The sequence below is a fragment of the Triturus cristatus genome, chromosome 3_2 (genome assembly GCF_964204655.1).
Source record: "Triturus cristatus chromosome 3_2, aTriCri1.1, whole genome shotgun sequence".
NCBI classification, from domain to species: Eukaryota; Metazoa; Chordata; class Amphibia; order Caudata; family Salamandridae; genus Triturus; species Triturus cristatus.
Window position 1 is genome coordinate 7,982,832 of NC_140584.1, and position 13,054 is coordinate 7,995,885.

At 45.4% G+C, this 13,054-nt stretch overlaps 1 protein-coding gene and 1 long non-coding RNA gene across 3 annotated transcripts in view; one reads left to right on the forward strand and one right to left on the reverse strand.

Moving 5' to 3' along the window:
- KIRREL3 (kirre like nephrin family adhesion molecule 3) overlaps positions 1-13,054 on the reverse strand; it is a 4,147,526-nt gene that overhangs the window by 2,560,648 nt on the left and 1,573,824 nt on the right. The gene's annotated exons all lie outside the window — the stretch shown is intronic.
- The window catches only part of LOC146856674 (uncharacterized), a 31,380-nt gene that overhangs the window by 14,045 nt on the left and 4,281 nt on the right, over positions 1-13,054 (forward strand). For both annotated transcript variants that reach the window (XR_014979484.1, XR_014979485.1), the window contains one exon: positions 11,002-11,149. This is a non-coding gene — a long non-coding RNA (uncharacterized LOC146856674). The remainder of the gene's footprint in view (positions 1-11,001; positions 11,150-13,054) is intronic.

Here is a 13,054-nt window from a genome sequence, read left to right on the forward strand (position 1 = left end):
AATGCGGTATGTACAAGTGCTTTGCATAACATTTCATCGATAAATACACTATGTATACGATGTTACGCGTTGGCTTCGTGGGTTCCATCTTGGAGCGGTGGCCATCTTATAGTTGCCCTCACTTAGGCTACACATTAAGGACAAGCACAGGCCTTTAGAACACATGTGCCTTCCTTTGACTTCTCTGTGACCTGTGCGACTTGGCTCCACTGCCCCAGGTCAGTCCAGTCCCACGAGCTGCCCGTCCTACGGCCACCTGTGATTAACATCAGGGTTTGACACACCATAAAGCCTTTTCATCCCACACAAGCCTCCGGCTAATCTCTTTCACACCTGACTGTTCCTGCTTTATGGCTTGTTTTACAAACAGGAGGGGCCCGTGTTTATTGGGGTCTGTTGATATCTGATGTGGGATCTGAGCCTCGCTGGGTAAATAATTGTAGGCTGGCTTAACTGGAATGTGGGATGGTCATTATGACTCTGCCTTTTCGTTTGTAATGAATACACGTGAATGACCATATCGTAAAACAAGGAATGTGTGCCTGAAGCATGATATTTTGTATTTAAGGAGAAGCCCGTTTCTGTAAGTTTAAGCAGTCTCTTGAGAACATACATTGTGTTGTACTTCTCGGATACCTGTAATTAGTCTGCAGCCAATAAACTGATCTTTGACTTCACCAAGAAGACTCTGTGTTTCTGTGGGTCTGAAACAGGAAGAACCCGAAGTCTTAGGGTGTGTTCCCCTGCACCGCTGGGCTTTAAAATCCCAGTACTTGAGTTGGCGCCCAACTCGGGGCGATTTCAGCGGTACCGGTCCAAGCCAGAGGTTCGTGAGGAGCTTCGTGTGGAAATTCCGGAGGAAGGCCGCCACTTCATCGACCCCTGCATGTCGACGTGGTCCGAAAGTCTTTTCTGCGAGGTTCTCCGTGTCCCGACGGCTACGAAGGACTGCTGCCCTGATTAATCACCCTGTTTTGGACCCTTGACGATTTTGGTAGAGCGAAACAATCGAGAGAGTCTTCTGGTGATGCCAAGGATCATCGATATTCAGTTAAGTATAAGTGGAGCGTCTCCCAGTTTGTTTGGTATCCTTCGGGAATTTGGTATCCTTCGGGATCGCTTTGATTTGGTGCTTGCAAGTCCCAAAGCCAGAGGACTCGTGTATTCACGAGACTATCGTATTCGATAATCCTTTGAAGTTTGAAACTAGACTAGTGAGCGACAATGCCTGGTTCTAGTGTATTTGGAAGATTGTTTTGTTTGAGTTGTGGAAGGGATTTCCAGTTAGAGGATTCATGTCCGGTTCCTCCAATTGGAACTCCAACTTATGAGCTTTATGTAAAACATGGCGTGGGCCCCATTGCATATAATGAAGTATGGTTCCGATACACCAGAAAGGACGGTGTTTTAAAATGGCCCCAAATGGTAGTTTCGATACAGATATCTTAGATAATTTGGAAGTTAAATTGTTTAAAAAGAAAGCCCGGCCGGCGATGTTTGATTCCTTCCGTCTATGGCGAAAGGAAGCCAAACAGAAGGAAATTAAGCTAGCAAAAAGGAATAAGAGAGAAAAAGGTATATCGATAATGCAAGCAGCTGTGCAATTTAAAGATAATGAGGAGGAACAAATGAATGAACAGTTACATAGACAGCGTAAACTAGGGATCGACAAATGTTACCCAGCTTTACCGCACCTTCAACAGAATGTGTTAGAAGAAAAGGAGAAAGATCCCCTAATGTCACATTTGCTAAGCTCGCCACCTCCGTATGCGCAAAATGCTACAGCACCTCTGCAACCTCTAAATGCGCAGCCTGCAGTTAATTTGCCGCAAGCCTCACCGCAGCCACCAGCGCCTCTTCAATTGGCTTCTATCCCTGCAGCGCAGCCTTCTCAAGGGCCGCCAGTTTTGTTACCTGTTGCCCCTGCGCTTCCTGCGACTTTGCCTAGTACATCAGCTGCCTCCCCTGACGCTCTTTCTTACACTACCCAAGTGCCTGTATCTGCATCCTCTTTTCTTCCCTCTGTCTTTCCCCCCGTTTTCGCCTCAACTTCTCCTTCAGCGCGACAACGTCTAGCTAATGTAGTTACTAGTCTAATGTCGCCTCTCTTTGGGTCATCTAGTATGACCCCTGGTTTACAACGTAAGCAATTGCGCAGTCAGCTGCCTGATCCTGAAGAGAAAGAGGTATTAGATCATATGGCGCGTAGGTGGATTATTTTTTCTTCACTCTATGATGTGGAGTCAGTTGTTAACGTTTTTCACCAATGGGATGCCCCGAAACAGAGGTATGTGTTTGAAAAAATGTGTGAATTCCTCTGTGAGGAATTGGATGATCATGGTAGAGATCCAAGCCCGCAGGAGTTGTGTCGAGCGAGATTTGATTTTGGAAAGGGTACGATTGTGGGCCCCGATGTAAATAAAGCAGTTGCGACCTTATTATCCTTGAGGAATGATGATTGTCAACAATCGTTGTTTGAACAAGATTTCCCTGTGGGGAAAAAGGTAAAAGCGCGACAATACCCGATGAGAGAAGTCACTCCGGTATGGAAGGACGCGGTCGCGGCTGATGCCGCTAACAATATCGTTGCTATGCCAGCTCATTTTCAGCGTGTTTGGGTGCATGTCCCTTGGAAACGATCTGAAGTAATAGCGCTTAAACAGACATTGCCTGACCCTCGCAAAAACCCTGCAGGATATTATAAGGAGTTGTCACAGAGGGCAGGATCATGTATCATGAATTTAGCTGATATAGATATGTTGTTTGGATATGTTGTTCCACAGCCCCTATGGGGATCAATTCGTAATGTAGATCACGATGCAGAACTAGGTGCTACATGGGCTAATATTATTTCCGCAGACACTAGACAAGTTGGTGGTGCGAAACCTGAGCCTTTAATAGCAGAACTCCCTGGTAGAATTATTACCTACATGAAAACTTTAATGCCCGCAATGCACGTGAATTGGGATAAGCTATCCGCATGCAAGCAGAAGAAAGATGAGACAGTGTCCGATTTCTTTACAAGGTTTGAAGAAACGTTTATCGACCACAGTGGTCAAGACATGAGTACTGAAGGTGGCCAACGGTTATTTGTGGATAAATTTGTGCAGAATCTGCTTCCCGAGTTGTGTAAGAAGTTAAAAGATTCAGAGAGTTCTTGGGCTCTTTCCTCTTCAGCGCAAATACTGGCTACTGCACAGTATTACGAAAATAGAGACAAGTATGAAAAAGATATAACAGACAAGAAAACGAAAGAGTTGAAAACGAAGGTCCTTTTACAGCAGGCTTATCCGCCACGTGGAGGTCAGAATAATTATAGGCAAACGCAAGGTATCTATCAGCAACCCCAACAGCTTCAGAATAACCAGCAGATGAATGGGTATTATCAACCACGTATCCCTATAGGCCCCAATCAATGTTCATATTGCAAAGAGGAAGGTCCTTTTAAGTATAGTTGTCCTAAGTTAATGCAGCGTACTAGTAATGCGTATGGCTCAAGAGGTAGAGGTGGTCAGCAAGCTCCTAGAGGTAGAGGGCGTGGAAATGTTCCCCAGAATGCGCGTCCTCTTCCGCCTCAAAATACGATAAATAGCTTTGATCAGCAAGCCAATGCAGCTGGTAATACAGCTCAGTACTATAATAATGACTATTATGCAGAAGACGACAATGTGGAAGGTAATGATTACTAGGACAGCCATAGACAGAGAGAGGGAGTTGTTTCAGTGCCAGTGGATCAGAGTGGCCCATATGTTAAGGTGACTACAGCGGGTGTGTCAGAGCCTTTTCTGCTGGACACTGGTGCTGCAAAGAGTTCAATTATGCATTAAAAACTCCCTGGCGCGCCTTTGTCTGGCGAAATAAATGTTTCAGTAGGTTTTTCTGGCGCCCCGGTTAGGAACCCGATATCTAGTCCTATGCCACTTTCTGTTGGACCTTGTGAGCTAACAGCACCCCTCATCCTAACGACAGGTTGTGATGAAAATCTGTTAGGGTTGGATTTGTTAAAAAGATTGCACGCAACACTATATTATTCTCCCTCAGGAGTACAACTTACATTGGGTAAGGAAGTGATTTCCCCGATGTACTTGTCAAAGAATACATTGCCACCTGAATTGTCATCCCTTCCGGATGCCCTTTGGGCTACTGGTCCTAATGATGTGGGCCTTTTGGAAATACCGCCATACGTAGTCACTTTAAAAACCAATGTCAGATTGCCACGCATTCCCCAGTACAAGATCTCCAATGAAGGCCAGAAAGCGTTGTTAGCAATTGTCAGCGATTTAATTAAAAAGGGTGTAATTGAAGAAACAAGAGGCAACGTTTGCAATAGTCCTGTTTTACCTGTTTTAAAACGAACGGACCCTTCACAGCCACCTGTTTACAGATTTGTGATTGATCTTAGAGAGGTAAATAAGATTGTTGTGCCACAGTTTCCAGTTGTCCCTGATATAACTGCCTTGTTAACTATGATTCCAGCCTCCGCTGCATGGTTCTCAGTGATTGATTTAAAGAATGCTTTCTTTAGCATCCCAATTGCAGAAGAGAGCAGGGACATTTTTGGCTTTAGTTTAGGAGGTCGAAGCTTCCGCTTTAAACACGCTCCCCAGGGCTACTGTGAAAGCCCATCAATATACAGTCAGGCTTTAAAAGCGCAGCTTGATGCACTTGTTTTACCTAGTGGCGCTATCCTTATTCAGTACGTTGACGATTTACTAATCGCCGCGGATACTGAAAAGATTTGTAAAGAAGCTACATTGTCATTGTTGCGTCATTTGTCTGCCTTTCATCACAAAGTGTCTCTCTCGAAAATGCAATATTGTCGACAAGAGGTGACCTACTTAGGTCATCTCTTATCGAAGGAGGGAAGGAAACTGACCCCAGAAAGAATTCAAGCCATTGCACAATTGAGCGTGCCAAGAACACAGAGAGAAGTGCGTGCCTTCTTGGGCATTACTTCATACTGTAGGCACTGGATCCCGAATTTTTCTTTGCTGGCAAAACCCCTGTTAGCATTAACATGTAAAGACACACCGAATCCTGTCCCATGGTCTGAAGAGTGTCAGACAATTTTTTTGGAATTGCGTAATGCATTATGCTCAGCTCCTGTGTTGGGTACCCCCGACTACAGTAAGCCTTTTACATTGTATGTTCATGAAAAGGACGGTTGCGCATTATCAGTGTTAACACAGGCTTTTGGCGACAGACCGCGTCCATGCGCGTATTTTTCGTCAACTCTGGACCCGGTAGCGAGGGCATTGCCAAGTTGTCTGAGAGCTACAGCCGCAGCAGCTATGTCTATTCGACAGTCTGCTGGATTGGTAATGGATAACACATTGATTGTAATGGTTCCACATGCTGTGGACACATTGTTAAACCGGACCAAGACACAGCACTTAACTAGTGCTCGATTGTCAGGATATGAATTAACACTGTTAGCAAACCATATACACATAAAGAGATGCAACACGTTGAATCCAGCTACATTATTGCCAAATCCAGCAGACATAGATGAGATTGAGCAACATGATTGTCTGTTTAGAACAGAAGAAGAGACAAAAGGAAGAGTGGATCTTAAAGATACTCCCCTGACTGAGTGTGATGGTACCTTATGGGTGGATGGTTCGTGCTTTAAGCTTCCGAATGGTGATACGACTGCTGCATATGCTATCACGACTTTGCACACGATTGTTGAAACTGCACGTGTGCCACATAATTCGGCTCAAGCAGCAGAATTAATTGCCCTTACAAGAGCATGCGTGTTGTCTGAAGGAATGAGAGTGAACATATATACTGACAGCCAGTACGCCTTTGGCGTGGCTCATAGTTTTGGGCGATTGTGGAAAGAACGTGGGTTCCTGACTTCGCATGGAGCTAAAATTCAGAATGGCAAGCTGGTGAATGATCTCCTCGAGTCACTGACCCTACCGTTACAAGTTGCGATTATGAAATGCAGTGCGCACAAGAAAGTCACTGATGATGTTGGTCGTGGTAATGCATTTGCTGATGAAATCGCGAAAGAGACAGCAAAAGATGTGAAGACTTGAATGTATGTTGCAGGCCCCGCAAGATGGGTTGGTGATGTTGGAATGTGTGAAGACACGATAGAGAGTTTGAAGTCCCTTCAAGCTGAAGCCACCGAGAAAGAATTGAGCAAGTGGAAAGAAAGTACGGGTAAATTGGATGAGAATGGTAGTTGGGTTGACTTGTCAGAACACCGGCGATGGTTGCTTCCTGATGCATATGTGCATCCAGTGGTTAATATGGCACATGGAATGGCACATATCAGTGTGAAAGGAATCTGTAAGTTGTTAGCTCCAGTATGGCAGAATGCTGGAATTCCCAAGTGTGCAGAGAATGTGGTCAAGAATTGTATGGTATGTCTGAAGTACAACCCTGGTAGGGGAACCCCAACTCCAGCTGGTCATTTTGCGCCTCCATCATACCCATTTGAGGTTTTGCAGCTAGATTTTATCCACATGGAAAGGTGCAACAACTTGAAATATGTACTGGTTGTTGTTTGCGCTTTTTCAAAATGGATAGAAGCATATCCCCTAAAAGACAACACTGCTTTATCCACAGCCAAAGCCCTTGTGAAAGAAGTTTTCCCTAGGTTTGGAATGCCAAGAATGGTGTGGAGTGATAATGGGAGTGAATTTGTGGGTAAAGTGATGAAGAATGTGTGTGAGGGATTAGGTATAAAGCAGAAGTTTCACGCTGCAAATCACCCCCAATCAGCTGGATTAGTAGAGTGCTACATCGGCACTTTGAAGCTCAAGCTGGCCAAAATCCAGGCGAGCTCCGGTCTTAAATGGCCTGACGCTCTGCCTTTAGCACTCCTATCAACGAGAATGACTGTGCATTCACGAGTGGGACTTAGTCCCTATGAGGTTGTTTTTGGCCGCCCAGCCAATGTATGGGGTGTGCCAAGACCTACAAAATTCAGCGAAATCGAACACCCAGTACTGCTTGATTATCTTTATGAATTGACGGCTAAATTGCGTGTTTTACACCAACAGGTGCACGATACTCTGCCTCAGGCCTCTGAAATTCCTGGACACCCCATCGATCCTGGCTCTTGGGTGCTTGTAAAGAACTTTCAGCGAAAAAACAACGATGAGCCCCGTTGGATCGGCCCTCACCTCGTACTTCTATCAACAAGATCAGCGGTTCGAATGAAAGGGAAGAAGAACTGGATTCATGGCACCCACTGTAAAATAGTCCCTTTGCCCCTACCATATGACCGGTGGGTCCAGGAGGGTGTCCCGGATTCTGAAAAAGACACTGTACCTCATTTTGTACCATTTAGTGATGCACGCGTAAGAGACACAGCTTCAGAACAAGAAAGCGACGATATTTTGCAAGAAGCTGTGCCACCGTCAATTTGTTTGGACACCACAGAGCCTGAACTCTTGTTTCAAGATCAGACAGTACCTGGCAGAAACAGATATAACTTGAGACCAAGGCCTATGGACAAATAAAAATTCCTTTCCCTTACTATTTTTTGATATTATAGCTCTCCCATCTGAAGGATTTTTTTTGACTTTTTGTTTTTCGAACCACCATCCGGGTTCAGCCGCAGGGTCGCGGTGCCAAGACTTTGGGGTACAGGCCGAAGACGTTAGGTCAACGGTTCTGGTTGGTCCTGGGCGTTCCCTGGACTGACAGGCGTACTCCTTAGCAGAAGACACTCACCCGCCGCGAGCGGCACGATTAGAGGATGGAGTTTTTCAAGATGGAGAGACCCGTTGAGGAAATGAACTTTAAGACGAAAATATGTAAAATAATGAAGAGCAAACGTTTTGTATTTTTATGTCTGTTTGTATTATGTAGTATGATGGTGTTTACTGTAGGATTTGTATTCTTCTCCTCTCAAGTGCCATTTGCACCCACTGAACAGCCTATACCTCCTCCTACTGTCCCCTTGCACTCTTTCCACCCTCTGCCTGAACACGAACAAGCTAGACGGTCTGAGTTTGTAAATAACTCGTTTATTCACCTCCTGCACCAACACCAACTAGTCATGAACACGACCAATTGCTGGGTGTGTGGGTTAATGCCACATACCATTAATAAGGGTATTCCTTATCTAGTGTTGCCGTTTAGCTATAATGGATCATCATGGGCCTTCCAGACTATGTTTCTTTTTGCATTAGATGCCTACTCCCCACGACAACCGCGTTCCATCAGGCCAAGCACAATCAATATGGCCTTAATGAAAGGAGTTGCCGATATGAGCAGAGATATCGACGCATATTCATCTATTCCCAAGGATGAATTGCGAGCTTATGTAGGTTGGAACGCGACGGGGTATAGCATTAGTCTGGGTGAAAGGCAGCGAAAAATCTCATCCCCAATTTGGGTCGTACCCCACATAGGTTGGTTCTGTTTACAAGGTAATGGTCAGAATCCAAGAGCTCAACTGGGGAAAAGTGACTGTACTGAAACGTACACTTTTCCATCACAGTTTTCCCCTGCGTTTTTGGCTGCCAAGGGTACATATTTTGTTTGCAATAACCGAGCATATACATGGTTGTCCCCTGATTTCTCGGGCACATGTTATATTGCGAATTTGCTACCGCCAACATTTACTGCTGCCTCTGATTATCACAAGACCAGAGTTGTGAGAGGTGTGATTAGTAAGGTGGATACTGCCGGTCAGGAAGCGGGAGACTTCTTTCTGGGTTTCCTGCCGTTTTGGGGACCTATAGTCAATAGTAGGAACCTGAGGCAACTGACTCGCGTGGTTGAATCCACTGTTAATGTAACGGCTGGTGCCCTTGGTAATTTGACAGCTGAGCTCCAAGCGGATCGCCTCATGACTTTGCAGATCCGTATGGTTCTAGACGTCATACTTGCAGACCGCGGTGGGGTATGTAAGGTTATCCAATCTAGCTGTTGCATTTTCATACCAGATAACGCTCCAACAGTTTATCAAGCCATCTCCAAACTGCATAAAATATCTGAATCCATACACGTGGATAAAGGAGATTGGTCACTGATGGGGTGGTTCTGGGAACTGATATCTGCCTGGGGTTGGAAAATTCTGATGGTCATTGGAATGATCTTAGCCATGCTTTTCCTGTTCTGTCTGTGTGTACAGTGTGCTCCTGCGATATGTGGCCTCTGTGCTACATTATGTGTAAGGAAACCTGTATCGAGGGACGAGCTAAGTAATAGGATGATGCTACAGCAACATCTCCATGACTTCATGAATGTAGACCTGGACTCGGATTGATATGAGTATAGTTATTGCCTATGTAAGGGCAAAAGGAGGGTCTGTGGTACTTTAAAATTTGGGACCACGTAGGAGGCAGGGCCCTACCCCTGTCTATTCCGGTATTAGCGAACCGCGAATGGCCAATGCGGTATGTACAAGTGCTTTGCATAACATTTCATCGATAAATACACTATGTATACGATCTTACGCGTTGGCTTCGTGGGTTCCATCTTGGAGCGGTGGCCATCTTATAGTTGCCCTCACATAGGCTACACATTAAGGACAAGCACAGGCCTTTAGAACACATGTGCCTTCCTTTGACTTCTCTGTGACCTGTGCGACTTGGCTCCACCGCCCCAGGTCAGTCCGGTCCCACGAGCTGCCCGTCCTACAGCCACCTGTGATTAACATCAGGGTTTGACACACCATAAAGCCTTTTCATCCCACACAAGCCTCCGGCTAATCTCTTTCACACCTGACTGTTCCTGCTTTATGGCTTGTTTTACAAACAGGAGGGGCCCGTGTTTATTGGGGTCTGTTAATATCTGATGTGGGATCTGAGCCTCGCTGGGTAAATAATTGTGGGCTGGCTTAACTGGAATGTGGGATGGTCATCATGACTCTGCCTTTTCGTTTGTAATGAATACATGTGAATGACCATATCGTAAAACAAGGAATATGTGCCTGAAGCATGATATTTTGTATTTAAGGAGAAGCCCGTTTCTGTAAGTTTAAGCAGTCTCCTGAGAACATACATTGTGTTGTACTTCTTGGATACCTGTAATTGGTCTGCAGCCAATAAACTGATCTTTGACTTCACCAAGAAGACTCTGTGTTTCTGTGGGTCTGAAACAGGAAGAACCCGAAGTCTTAGGGTGTGTTCCCCTGCACCGCTGGGCTTTAAAATCCCAGTACTTCATTTGCGCAGCGGCACGCAGTCACCTCCGGGCAGTGGGAGTGTATGGTGTGCAGCAGCCTGGGTGCACAGCAGCTGTCATATACCTCTGGGCAGTGGGAGTGGATGGGATGCAGGAGCCTGGGTGTTCAGCAGCGAGTAGACACCTCTAGTGGATGGGGTACACTAGCCTGGATACACAAAGGCGGGACAGCGATTTAGGCATGCCCAGTTGTATGTACTCATTCATTACTGAGTCCATACTATGTTGCAGATGACTAAGCTTGAGGGCTGCCCTATATCCCGGCATGTGGTTGGAGACACACCAGTCTCTGTCACTCACACTCTTTCTCTCACTCTCTATCTCTTCCTTTCTCTCTCACATTCTTCCTCTCTTTCTCTGTCTCTTCCTCTCTCTCATTCTTTCTTTCTCTCTTTTCCTCTCTCTCTCTCTCTCTCTCCCTCTTCCTCTCTCTCACACTGTTTCTCTATCTTTTCCTCTATTACACAGTTTCTCTCTTTCTCTCTTCCTTACATCTCACTCTTTTCCTTTTTCTCTGTGTTCCTCTCTCTCACTCTTTCTCTCTCACTCTCACTCTTTCTCTCCCACTCTTCCTTTCTCTCGCTCGCTCTTTCTCTCTCTCTCTTCCTCTCTCTCACTCTTTCTCTCTCTCTCTTCCTCTCTCTCACTCTTTCTCTCTCTCTTCCTCTTACTCTTTCTTTCTTTTTCTCTCTCTCTTCCTCTCACTCCCACTGTTTCTCTCTTTCTCTCTGTCTTCCTCTCACTCTTTCTTTCTTTTTCCCTCTGTCTTCCTCTCACTATTTCTTTCTTTCTCTCTCCTTTGATGGACGCATTACGCACAATCATATCTTGCATTTTATCTAACAGGCTGTGATTCACGAATGGACGTCTCCCCCAACACCACCACAGCTGCGCGCGTGTACAACCTGCAAGGATGAAGGGCCATCCTCACAACGCTTCAAAAAGTTGCTTCGACACATGCTTCACCCTCTTACACACAAGCCAGTGGCGGAAGGTGAGCAGAGAGGCTTCTTTCCACAGCAGCGGGCAGTCACCTCCGAGCAGTGGGAGTGGATGGCCTGAGTGTGCATTGCCAAATAGGGAATTAGTCGCAAGCAGTTGTATGTACTCTGCAATTACTAATTCTATACTATCTTTCAGATGACTAAAAACTATGTCCCGGCACGTGGTTGGAGACACACCGGTGGCACAAAGATGAGCTGCAAAGAGTTTCTCCAGTGTCAACTCTCCCTCTCTATTTCTTCCTTTCTCTCTCTCACACTTTCTCTCTTTCTCTCTCTCACTCTTTCTCTCTTTCTCTCTCTCTCACTCTTTCTCTCTTTTCTCTTTCTGTCTCTTTCTCTCTCTCTCTCTTTCTCTCTCTCTTCCTCTCTCTCACTCTTTCTCTCTCTCTTTCTCTCTCTCACTCTTTCTCTCTTCCTCTCTCTCACACTGTTTCTCTCTCTCTTTTCCTTGTATCTTACTCTTTCTGTCTTTCTCTCTCTCACTGTTTTTCTCTTTTCTCTTTCTGTCTCTTTCTCTCTCTCACTCTTTCTCTCTCTCGTCCTCTCTCTCACTCTTTCTCTCTTTCTCTCTCTCACTCTTTCTCTCTTTCTCTGTCTTCTATTCTCTCTTACTCTTTCTCTGTCTTCCTCTCTCTCACTCTTTCTCTCCTCTCTCTCACTCTTTCTGTCTCTTTTCCTCTCTCTCACTGTTTTCTCTCTCTCTTCCTCTCTCTCACGCCTTCTCTCTCTTCCTCTCTCTCACACTGTTTCTCTCTTTCTTTGTTTCTCACTCTTTCTCACTCTTTCTCTCTTTCTCCTCTGCTGGACGCATGACGAACCATCTTTAATTTCTTTTTGTCTTGCAGCCTGTGATTCACAAATGGTCCAGCGATGACACGACATGGCTGTACATAGTTTTATTTGCTGTTGGTTTTTTAAAATATTTTTTTTATATGAAAGACATACATGACTAAGATTCCTTATTTGTCCAACCTAACGTGACTGTCACGTTTGTTTGTGGGGGGCTAGGGGTGAAGGGGGATGGTGGACAAGGTGCTCCTGCTGGGGGATGTCGGAGCAGTGTTGGGTGTCCGACCTGCATGATCATTGCCTCCATTGCATCTGTTCTCAGAGACTTATGAGCTGGCGGGCTGGCTCATTGATGAAGAGCTGTGAGCTGACTGGCAGGCTCATAGAGGGAGAACCGTAGCCTGTCAGTTCACAGAGGGAGAGGAAGCTCGTGATCGGGAGGGTTTGCGAATCCACTGCTGCCCTAGATATTGAAACTTTTTCTAATTTCTCAGAAACTACTGAATGGATTTACACCATTTAACAAAAAGGAATCTTTCTGAACCAAGGGCTACCTTTTTGCCAAATTTGGTGTAATTCCGTTCAGCAGTTTGGGCTGTAGCTTTGTCTAAAGATTCCTATTGAAAATTACATGGGGAAAGCGCGTTTTGGGACCCCCTTTTTCTCAGCCCCCGCTTGACGAAATCACCCTGAAACTTTCAAGACAGGAGCTGACCGGAGCGCCCCACTAGTTTTGAAAATTTCGCTAAGATTCGTCAAACGGTGCCAAAGTTATTGGGAAAACAAAAAACACTTTTCCTATGGAAACTAGGTCCTAACTATAACTACCTACTGGAGACCAGACCGCCAGTAGGTTCTTTATATATATATATTGTCAGGGCATCTGCCCGGACGACAGAATCCAGTTGAATTAAGGTCGGGAGACCGCATAGCATCCTGGGCAATGGAGTTCCTGGAGGGCCGAGAGGCTTCTGCTGCATTAATCTTCAAAAAAACAACAAATGAAGGTAACAGTGATGTTACGAGTACCAACCTATTATTGACGTCCAATTTGAAACAGAAAGGTAACTTTTTAGAGAGGTTACGCAAAAAAGAATTAAGCAGAT